A 12,542-nucleotide genomic window follows, 5' to 3' on the forward strand; every position below is an offset into this window, starting at 1 on the left:
GTGCCAAACGAGGAAAAGACGAAATAGGGAAAAAGACGGAATAGGAAAAAGGACGAAAAGTGAATAGTGTCGAAAAACGAAAAATGTGGAAATGACTCGGTTCTCAAAGGAAGTTATCAATCCAAAAAAAAGAGTCTCAGAAATCACTGCAGAGCACTCGAGACGACAGTAATCGACAAGAAACCAAACTCAGAAGGGAAAAGACAACGGAAAAAATTTATTCGAAAAATTCGGGTCATTACAAATTTAGTTGCTCTTTAATCAACCAACCAACCAATTCTTTGATCACTCGACCTACTAGCACTAATTGTGATTCCACGACATTGCTCGATCCCCATAATCCCTTGGGACGATCCCTACTCACTCTTGCTACGTTAGTAGTAGTGGTGGTAATGGTTTTTATAAATTTAAACTTGACCAGAAAGGCTTTTCTTGAACTGCACATTCGCCACATTAATTTGGCGTGTAGGAACGGCATTTACCTCGTCAAATTTTGGCACTGTTGCCAGGGATTTGTTGATTAGATTTGGCAATGTCGGATTTGTTGAATTGATTAGGATTAGTACTCTTTTGATCATGTCTTTACTTTATTTTTATTTTTCTTTTTGGTTACTTATTGTGTTGTTCTTACTTAACTAGGTGCATTGTTGGAGAGGAAGCAAGCAAAGGAGTCATCAAGCATTCAATTCAAGCAAGCAAAGAAAGCAAAAAGCTAAAAATTCTAAAATTGCTAAGCCAAGCTTTAAAATTTGGAGTTAAAGTGCTAAAGGACCTTTGTGAGATTTTCTTTACTCAATCCCTTAGTTAAATTGTCAGCCCACGTGGAGGCTTATTTTTAATTGTCTTGCATTATTATTGTTAAAGTATGGGAGTATGAATTAAATGTTTGTGGAAGAAGTCTAATTGTATTGTTGTGAAGGCATAGTGTTTGTCATTCTTTATGTTTGTTGTGTTTTGTATTGTGCATGCATGGGCGTCGTTCATTGAGACCAACTCTTGTCCCTCTTGATTTGCATCTTGAATCTATCGTTAGAAATACTAGGGGAAGAGGAAGTTTAAATAGAGGCAATATTTCAATGGATGACCATAATGATAATCATGTTGAGGACATTGGTCACATAGACCAACAAGGTATCTTTCATCCCAATGTGCACAATGAGAACATACAAGTACTATTAGGCATGCCTAGGCCATTCATTCACTAACCACCACAACAACAAGGCCAAGTTCTATATAGAATGCCAAGGCCAATGTATGCTCCACAACCTCCCATCCACAATCAAGGAATTCAAAACCAAGGTATTCATGTTGCACCTCAAGTAGCTAATCCACCTCTTACTTTAAGAGACCATTACGTGCCTAATGAGTATAATACACTTACATGCATCCAATTGCCTCTATTTAGAGCACTTCATTATGAAATTAAGCTATAAACCATTCAAATGCTTCCTAACTATCATGGACTTCTAAGTAAAGAACCTTACAAGCATTTGGATGAGTTTCTTGAAGTATGTTCCACCGTAAAATATATGGACATGTCGGAAGAGGTTTTAAGACTCAAACTTTTTCCATTCACCTTAAAAGACAAGGCAAAGTATTGGTTTAACAATCTTAGGCCTTTTTCAATCACTTCTTGGGCAGAAATGCAACAAGATTTCTTGAAGAACTACTATCCGGTTTCTAAGACCAATGTCATGAGGACCTTAATTCTAGAATTTTCACATGGGGATGGAGAAACGTTTCATGAGGCATGGGAATGCTTCAATGAATTGCTTAGAAAGTGTCCACATCATGACATGCCCAAATGGCAATTAGTTCAATACTTCTTTGAGAGCTTATCGGACAACTATAAGGGTATGGTTGATGCTTTCATGAGTGGCTCATACATTGATAGGCATGAGGATGACGTGTGGCGTCTCTATGAAAGCATGAGTGAAAATTCTTTGCATAGAACACTATCATCCAAGAATGGTAGAAATTCACAAGGTAGGAAGAGTGTTGGCTTACATCAAGTCGAACATTCAAATGAAATAGCAGCCGAAATAAAGTCTTTGTCTCAAAGGTTTGATCAATTTTTGATTAACCAAAACTCGGCAAACCAAGTATCTTCCTTCCCTAACCATTCTCATCGTGCATCAAATGAAATATGTATGACTTGTTCTAGTGTTCTTCATTCTACTTCTCATTGTCCTCACAGACAAGTGCAAAGTGAACCTAATGAACAAGTTAATGCGGCTTTTGTGAACCAAGGAAACAATCCTTATGGTACTCATTATAATCCAAGTTAGAGGAATCATCCGAATTTCTCTTGGAAAAACCAAGGAGAGGGCTCAAACCCTTCCCAAGGCGGTTTTCAAGGGATTTACATTCCACCTCCACTTCCAAACCAAGGATCCCAAGGTTATAGACCCTATCAATCACAAGGGAACCAATTTGCTAATCCTATTCCTAAGGTAAGAGTAGAAGTCCCGCCTTTGAAGAGAAAGTTTTGAATGCTTTGGGCATTTTAGAGGCTAACACTCAATTGCTTCATTCTCACTCTCAATCTATTGCGAAGCTAGAAACCCAAGTAGGGCAAATAGCAAGCACTCTCAATGCAAGAGAGAAGGGAAAGATGCCTATAAATGCCCCACCTAAGCAACAATGTGTTGTGGAAACCCATTCCTCATCGGAAGGCTACACCATTGAACATGTTAATGCGGTGACTACCTTACGGAGTGGTAGGATTATGGACAATCAAGTTAGAATGTCTAATGAAGAGAGTGAACCGGTACAACCTCAAGTTGTCACCCGTCCCGTTTCACATCCCATTCCTCCTTCATTGCATATATATGATCTTGTAAATGAGAAAGTTTTAAAAGATGTGTTTGAAAAAGAAGTTTTGAAAAATGATGTTGAAAAGGTTTTATTGAAAAATGATTTGAAAACTTCTTGCGTTGAAAAAAGTTTAAAAAAAAATTTTGAAAAAGTGTTTGAACCAAAGGTTCCATTTCCAGATGCCTTAAAAAGATCCATTTCAAAAGACAAGCAAAAGGCAAAAACCAATGAAATCATGGAAATGTTTAGGCAAGTGAAAGTTAATCTTTCACTATTAGATGCAATCAAGCAAATTCTGGCTTATGCCAAATTCTTGAAAAACTTGTGCACCCAAAAGCGGAAGAACAAGAGCCAAGCACCAAGAAAAGTGGTTTTGACCGAGCAAGTAAGCTCAATTTTGCAACATAACACTCTTCCAAAGTTTAAGGACCCCGGTTTGCCCACTACATCATGCATTATTGGTGATCATATCATTAATTGGGCACTTCTTGACTTAGGAGCAAGTGTTAATCTTCTTCCATACTCGGTTTATGTCAAATTGGGCTTAGGTGAATTGAAACCGACATCGGTAGTTTTGCAACTTGCTGACCGATCCATTAAGAAGACTAGGGGTATAATTGAGGATGTTTTGATAAGGATTGACAAATTCTTTTTCCTAGTTGATTTCGTTGTCATAGACACGGAACCGGTTCCTAATCCTTAGAGCCAAATTCTCGTTATCCTTGGCCGTCCTTTCTTGGCAACCGCTAATGCCAACATCAATTGTAGGACAGGGATAATGAAGATTTCATTTGGCCACATGAAGGTGAAGTTGAATATCTTTAATCCCACACCCAATTCATTTGACAAATATAAAGGAGAAGTCAATGTTGTAGATGAATGTCATGATCTTCAATGCCAAGGAAATGAGCTTTTGTGTAAAACCAAAACTTCCAAAGGATCATCTTAAACCTTGCATTCTAAAAGTTTTGTTTCAAACTCTTGCTTTGAAAGGGCATGGAAGCCCAAAGGTTGTAGTTGCATAGACAAGGGACCAAAGACTCCTTTTGAGCTTAATCCAACAAGTTCTTCAAATAACCATTTGTTTGATGGAGTTCAAAGTATCACCCCAACAAGGAGGGGATGCATTATAAGATCTTTAATCCAGGCTAAAAGAGCCCAATGTCTTACTAGAGACGTTAAAGACTAGCAAAAGCATTCGTAGGGTGTCAAAACCCTATTCCTTCCCCATTTCTATCTTTCATTTCATTTCTTGCGAAGTCTAGATACTTGTTTTTGGTTTATATGCATTTCAAGGAACTTTGGTGAGGATTGCATAAGCTTTCATGTCATTATTGAGCATTCTGCAAAGTTCGATCGATCTCAAACTTGAGTTCGATCGATCGAACTCTTCTCTGCATCCAACACTTGGAAAAATTTTTGACCTGCAGAAACCTGCATCCAAATCACCTCTTTGTCCCATCGTTCGAACCAACTCCAAGATTGATCAAGAGACCTTCGATCGATCCAACTTCCAAGTTCAATTGATCTTATGATTCAACACTTAGAAAAATTTTGAGCCTGCATCAACCTGCATATTTCAGCTCTCTGTTTGATCGTTCGAAACATTCCAAGATCGATCTGAAAGTTCTTCGATTGATCTAACTTCCCAGTTCGATCGATCTCATATTCCAACACTTAGCCAAATTTTTGAACCAAAAACCTGTATATTTTTGCTCTTTGTCTGATCGATCGAACTCTTGTTTCGATCGATCTCAATCTTCGTTTCATTATTTTAACTTTATTTTGACTTTTCAAATTTTAAAAAATCCAAAAATATTTTCATTTTTATTTATTTTATTTTATTTTATTTCATTTTACTTTATTTTATTTTCATTTATTTTATTACATTTTCAAAAATACCAAAATATCTTAATTAATTTTTAATTATTAAGTGTTTATTCAAAAAAAAAAAAAAAAAAAAAGAACTTTGAAGAGAGTTCATCAAGGTTCGATCGATCACAGTTGAGTTCGATCGATCAAACTTTGTCGGGAATGTTTTTAAAAATAGAATCGAGGGTTTTTAGATCAATACCTTAGATCGATCCAACCCTCTCAAACCCTATCCCTCACTCCCTCTCTGCGCCACTGTGAGCCTCAACCATCTTCATCATCTCTGGTGTGTTTTCTGGCGAAACACAGTGAGCTTTGACTCTCTTTCTCTCTCTTACATTTCGGATCTCACCCCCTCTTCGCATCCACTTCTCTCATTCAGTTGAGGTAAGATCTGAAGCACCATAGTTGATTGCAAGCTTCAATCTCATGTATCTATGCTTTATATGCCGAATCCATGTCATTTTCATGATCAAATCCTCCATGGTTGAAGCTTGAAGAATATTTGTATATATTTGTATATATGCATATATATTTTTGTATTTTGATTTGATTTGGAAGGATGGGCCATGATTGGGTGTTAGAAATTGTTGATTTGTTGTGTTGATGGGCCCACGAACACGTTCGTGTAGGCCCCATGCTTCCAAGGTAACAGATTTGTGACCTTTGGGTTTTCATCGTTGCACAGTTTGATCAATCGAACTAGTATCTCCAATCGATCTTGAGAGATCGATCGAACTTATGTCTTCGATCGATTGAAGTAGTGAGATCGATCTCACTTACTTTCGATCGATCCAACTTTTGTGATCGATCTCACTTCTTTTATGATCGATCGAATTTCACAGATCTCACACACTTCATTCATCATATCCTATGTTCATGCTATCATAACTATGCCCAATGCCTGTTATATTCCACATTGAATGCATTTCATACTTACATTGTTTAGCATGTTTCATATTCTACCACTTGCATAGATTCATGTCATATTTGTTTTGTCTATTTTACTTGACATACATGATTCTATTTCGTGCTTTTAAATTTCATGTTCTAGCACTAACTCCCATTGCAAGTTTTTCTTTTTCTTTTGCAGGCCATGGTAAAGAGGAAGACCATTGCTAATAGGCAACACAGGCCCACCCGCCATACTAGGCTACGGACAGAGGAGCCCACAGAGCCCTCTTATGCACAGCGAGAGCCAGCACAGGCTACCCCGCCTCAGTCACCGTCTTATGGGCCTGAGGATGATCACATACCATCTGCTTCTACAGCTCATCTTGCTTTCACTCCATCACCATCTCCACCGCAGACTGGAGCTGAGCATTCACATATACCACCTCAGCCAGCTCAACCTGCTCAACTAGCTCATCTGCGGCGTGATAGGCCCATGCCTCGATATGTACACATGACACTCGACCATGTGTCAAAGTTTGACACGGCCTTCTTCTCTCGATCGGTGTTGACCCGATCCGCCTACTAGGATATTATTCAGAGGGGCCTAGCCGCTATTCTTACCCCCGTTATAGAGCTGGTCTACCCACGGCTAGTTCAGTTGTTCTACCAGAACCTCTGACTATCGCCACGTACCACAGCTGAGATGGTCACTTCTATCGATGGCCATCCGATCACCATTACAGTGGACACTTTAGCCCGCTCTTGCTGCTGTCCACACAGATGTCCTCCAGAGCTTCAGGACACATATCCGAGGCTATTCAGACCTTCATATGCCAACATGGCAGTTTCCTTCACAGGTCACCATACCAGTGGCGAGACTTTCGCCACCCGGACATACCTTCCAGACGACCAATGGTTTACTGATTTCGTCCTTTACCAGAATATCTACATGGCGGGGCACAAGATTTAGAGGAGGGGCGATTATCTGACAGCCCTTTACTCTTTCTACATCGGGCACTGGGTGTCCATTCCCATGCTCATCTGGTGCGTGATGAGGAAGCTGTATGATGAGTACATCAGCAAGGAGACGCCCGGACGGGCTAAGTCTCTTCCTTTCAGCCACCTCATCATCCAAATTCTCATTGACCAGCGCTATCCCATCCATCCTCGTGAGCACCCCGAGAGAGGTTCCTGTCACTTCCTCAGGAAGGACTAGAATAAGACCTACCGCTCCCTTATTACCAGGTTATAGGACCACTCAATACTGGCTGCATCAGAGTTGGAGCTGGAGGAGGCACAGGTACAGGTAGAGGCACCGGCAGAGGCAACAGTAGCACATCCCGTAGCGGACGAAGCACCAGTTGATCCAGCTGTCGAGCATTTAGACATCGACTTAGAGCGTCCTGCAGACGATGCAAAGCAGGACTCTCCAGCCAGGTCACCCATTCATGAGCAGGAGTAGACTCAGGAGCTTTCTTCTGATTCATCTATGCCTAAGACTCCACATATGACCCCCGGCTTTGGAGTACATCTGCAGACGCTCGAGGATGCTGTTGTTACCATCCGAGCTAACCTCACAGCCCACAGAGCTGAGTATGCTGCCTTCCGCACGGATGTCGTGACCATATTCAGAGATTTATCCAGAGACATCCGCGGAGCCAGACCTGCCCGTCCTACCTCATCTTCCTGAGCTCCCAGTCCTTTCTGTTTTATGATCCCTCTCTCCTTTTGATACTTTATTACTGTCACTATATTATTTTTACAGCCGGTCTGTCGGCTTTGATATTTTTGTTGTACCTGCACTTTCTCTATTTTATATATCTATTTTTGCTATGGATGTCATATGATTGTATTCTCATATCTGTATGTTTGACTTCATCAGGTGTATCACAGTGATTTCAGTGAGAGAGTGCTACCCAATTTCCAGGACCACCCTTATACCTCTCTTATTTTGTTATCTGTTTATCCTATTTACACTTGCATGACCACTGTGCACTGATTATCCCATTTTGTTATCTGATAAGTTTATCTAAGTGCCAATTTTCAGGACCACAATTCATCCCAAGTTTGGGGGGGCCATGCCACCCACTTCGGATACTTCAGTCTCGATCATTCTTGCTTAGTTGCACTGGTATACTCTTTCCTTTGTTCTCTTTGCACATTGAGGACATTGTGCAATTTAAGTTTGGCGGGAATGGTGCTCTACAGTGTTAGTTTTAAATTCAAATTTTTAGCATGACTTGTGTACTTGAGGGATATTTCTATGATTGGTCCATATCTAGTTATGATTTGATCTTTTGAGGACTATATCACTTAAAATTTAAAAATTGCTTGACTTGAGAGTCCAATACTCCTTGTATGCCTTATGAATGCCATTTAGGAGTAAATTTTTCGAAAGATTGATATCTTGCTTGCACTTGTGGTCCACATCGTCTTGATTTTGTAATTATTTTGAGATTCACTCTAGTCTTCTACACTTGCACCGGCGCACACTAGCATTCATTTGTGGGGTACATGCTTTGTTAATTATTGAATTGGTTATATCCCAATTGAGCTAGTAATGCATTGAAAGCTTTCATTCTTGATAAAGGTGGATAACAACCCCTTTTCACTAAGTAGCCGGGATTCTAGCCTCATCAAGCACTGAACTTCTCGCACCGAAAGGTGGAGGGCCCAAACTCTAGGTTAATAATTATATTAAAAAAAAAAGTAAGCAAAAGCAATAAAAGTGAGGACTTCTCCCAAAAAGGTGAGAAGTAGGAAATGATTAGATGGTTGTTGTCTTGATTTATAGCCTAGTTGATTTGAGCTTGTAAGTCCGTAGGGGTATTTGAATGCCTAATGCCCTAAAGCCGTCTGGTTTAGGAGTCATTGACCTAACGCTCGACCTCATGAATCACTAGAAAGCTTAATAGATCAACACATTGCACTATACTTGTGTGCTAGAACAATATGAGTGAAAAGAAAAAAAAATAAAAATAAAAATATGAGTGAAAAGAATAAGCGCACCTAGAACAATAAAGCTTTAATAAAAGGTCCATTTTTTGTCTTGATGATCAGTACTAGATTTGTGTGCTAGTTTGAAGGTAAGGATGTGATTAATTCTTTAGTTGGCTTAGATAGCAACACATTTGATGTTGGTCCACTCAAAAGGATTCTAGAGTTGTTTTGATTGACATGATCATTTTCTTGATGTGTGGAGGACCATACTTGCTTGCTTGATGTTGAAATTTTGGGAGATTGCTTAGAAAGGGTTGAAAAATTGCATACTTGAGGTAGTTTTCTCCCAATGCTTGTTTGCAACATTGGTGCCTCTTTTGAAAGAAAGAGCTTAATGTTTATGGGTACCATTTCTGGAAACCCTCACGAGACTTCACTCGTCCACTAGGGGTAACCTAGGGGTTTAAAAGGCTTATTGCATATGCTAACTGCAATCGTGTTCCCTACGAAAGTGGCGTTATCCATTTATTGTTTTCTAGATTCATACTTGTATAGTTGTTTATTTCATTCCTTTTCTTTCTAGTTCATTGCTAGGGACTAGCAATATTTAAGTTTGGGGGTGTGATGAGCACTGAAAAATGCGTATTTAAACCCTTTAAGCTTAGGCATTCTAGTACCTTTATCTATCTTACTTTACCATTTTAGATTGATTTCGTATTATTTCCTTTTTCAGGCACTTATCTCTAAAATCAGCTAACTCAGCCAAATAAGAGCTTAATGGAAGCAATTCTGGGATTAATCAAAGAAAGGAGCAAAGTGGAGAACGAAGGATGCAAATGAAGCCAAAGGTGGCAAGCAGCAAAGTTCAATCGATCCAAGTTCAAGGTTTGATCGATCGAACAATGATCGATCTCAGCACTTCAAGATAGATCCAAGCCCTGACCCAAAGGCATAAAGTCCCAAAAGTTCGATCGATCCAACACCATCCTTCGATCGATCGAACACTTTTGTCCTTATTCAAATGATTGATCCTATCCACAGCTGTACCACCCACTAACCACTTTTGTCCTTTTCCCATAAATATCTCGGATTTGTCTTTTTCCAAAAAGCTCAGCCAGTTGGATCGATCCAGCCTAAGTTCGATCGATCTTATTTACTTTCGATCAATCCAAGTTCAAGGTTCGATCGATCGAACTTCCTCCAGTACGAAAAAGTTAAAATTCCATCTCATTGAAAGTTGTTCTTTGTCCAATCATTAGGGAATATTGTGTGCACGACTCCAGCCCATTTTGGTGTCATTTTGACCTACCTATATAAGGATAAGGATTGTTTTTACAATGAGGAGCCAACATTATTTTCATATCATCTCTTGGAGAGGAAGCTTAGAGGAGGAGGAGGCTAGAGACACCATTGGAGACTCTTCATCAACAAGGAGCAGATTTCAACCATGGAATTAACCCTTGAGGGTTGGAGCATCATCACCATGAGTGGCTGGACATCCTCTTAGGGCTAGAGTTAGCCCCAAGCATGCTTTCTATATCTTAATCTTATGTATTATTGAGGGATTAGTGTTGTAATTGATGTTTTGACACTTTGATATGTATAGATCTTGCTTATTTAATGATTTATGTGGTTTAATGCTTCCAATTGGTCATTTCATTCTATCCATATGTCTATGTATGCTAGAATAGATGTTTATGTGCTTGTCTCTAGATTTTGTGTTATTCATGCATGTCTATGTGTATTGATGCTATAGATTTGGAGATTGTCAAAATATTGTGCTTAAAAGAATGCTTTTGTGATTCTCTTGATGGTTCATGCTTATCTCTTGATGGATTATGCCTCTCCCCTAGTTTATTTTCATGCTAGTAGTGTAGATGTTGTGTAGTTAAAGTGTAGTGTCAAATGGGAGGACAATTTATGCTTGTTGTTTGATGATCCAAGCTTTTGAATGCAATTAGCATATGTCTCTATCTTTGTGTTATATTTGGATTCTGAGCTTAATGAAATGATTAATGACTTGTTTTGATTTATTGTGCCTTTCACATGTTGTTTAGACAATATATGCTTCATTGCTTAGATATATTGTGCCTTTCACATGATGTTTAGACAATACATGCTTAACTAGTCATCCTTGCTTGTTGAATCAACCAAATACACACACACCAATATTGCAACACACCATTTGCCCTCATTAATCACTTGTCAATGATATAGAAATGCATTGCTTGGTGGTGATCTCTAAACCCCAAGATCTCTCTCTCTCTCTCTTTTACTTACTCTTAATTGCACTCTTTTGCTATTACTTAGTTTAATTTAGTTGCTCTTTAATCAACCAACCAACCAATTGTTTGATCACTTGACCTACTAGCCCTAATTGTGATTGCACAACATTGCTCGATCCCTATAATCCCTTGGGACGATCCCTACTCACTCTTGTTACGTTAGTATTAGTGGTGATAGTGGTTTTTATAAATTTAAACTTGACCAAAAAGGCTTTTCTTGAACCGCACATTCACCACATTCACCAACTTTAAGTAGCATACCAAACAAAGGAATGGTTGGAATGGGCATTCCATTCCATTCCATTCCTGCACACCAAACGTAGCATAAGTTGATTGAGAAGATAGATAGAGAAAAAGGTGCTGGGGAATCAAGATTTGCTTAGCAGCTGAGAGGCGTTTGAAATTTTTGGAGCGAAAAGAAGAAATACCCTAATTTTCAGAGACACATAGAGGGACTTTCCTAAAAATCGTGGTTGCGAAACGAAGCCTTATTATTTATATGATATGTTAATGTCCAGTGCTGATGGGGGAAATGGGGGTGGAAAAAATAAAAAAATAAAAAAAAATTTCAAAACGAGGTCCGAATATCACAAACCCAAAATGCACCATTTTTTAAAATAAAAATCAAAAAAATAAATATTCAAGCCAACCCAAAGACCTCACATTATTTTCCCAACATGATTCAAAGAATCTATTCCCCTTTTGAATAAATGATAAGAGTGTTATATCATACCATCAAATAGACTTAATTTGGTTAAAAATAATAATAAATAGACATAACTAATACGGCGAAATATTATTTTTTATATTTTTATTTGTTCCAAAATAAGTGTCTAATTTGAAAAGTTAATATAATATTTTTTTTTAATATTACCAATTTAATTTTCTTGCATTAAACTTATAAAAAAGTGAACTATCACATCACTTTGGATCCATCAAGGAAGGGATAAAATTGATAATTCATTCGCCACACACTTTCAACATATTAAAATACTAAAATACCATCGAATCGAGAATTTAACACTTTTACATCATTGTTATTTAGCCAATTTAAAATTATTAAATTAAAGATCTAAAGTTACAACGTTGTCAATTTAGGTGTAATCTATTTAAATATACAAAAGAACCACTTGAACTTAAAATTGTATAAGAAATGAGATGATCGTAGTGTGCTATATTTTGCCTTTCGAACACTCAAAATTTCCTTAAAAAATGACAGCTTTTACAATCTAAGTTAGTGTCCATTGATATCCTTTGTGCATTTTTTTTTTCTTTTGTTAGAAATATAAAAGAGAGAAACTATGTATTGTATTGATATATAAGATATGAGATATACAGGGTTTATATAGGTGATGAGATGTGTGGAGAACAAGAAACTAAAACCCTATATGGTAAACTTATACATGGTTAGAATATATTACTCTATATAGTAAATCTATACCTGGTTATAATATATTACACAATATAGTAATAATATATTCTACGGTTAGCTATCTTAATTATAACAAGTTATATAAATACATTAAGAAATATAGCTCATGCCGACACTTCCACTTAAGTTGGAGCATAGATATTTATCATGCCCAACTTGCTAATTACACCATGGAACGCCCTTCCTAAAACTGCCTTCGTGAGTACGTCAGCCAACTGATCTTCAGACCGAACAGATGGAAATTATATAACTTTTCGATTAACTTTCTCTTTAATAAAATGATGATCAACTTCAACATGTTT

The 12,542-nt window shown here is 38.0% G+C and overlaps 1 non-coding gene across 1 annotated transcript; it reads right to left on the reverse strand.

Annotated features, from left to right (window-relative positions):
* Positions 1-1,689: 1,689 nt before the first annotated feature.
* LOC132310850 (small nucleolar RNA R71) lies at positions 1,690-1,798 on the reverse strand. Its single transcript, XR_009482723.1, has one exon. It is a non-coding gene; the product is annotated as a small nucleolar RNA R71 (small nucleolar RNA).
* Positions 1,799-12,542: the final 10,744 nt, after the last annotated feature.

The sequence above is a fragment of the Cornus florida genome, unplaced genomic scaffold (assembly GCF_030987335.1).
Source record: "Cornus florida cultivar Cherokee Brave unplaced genomic scaffold, ASM3098733v1 CherokeeBrave_3.0.0_Hap2_Chr05, whole genome shotgun sequence".
Lineage (NCBI taxonomy): Eukaryota > Viridiplantae > Streptophyta > Magnoliopsida > Cornales > Cornaceae > Cornus > Cornus florida.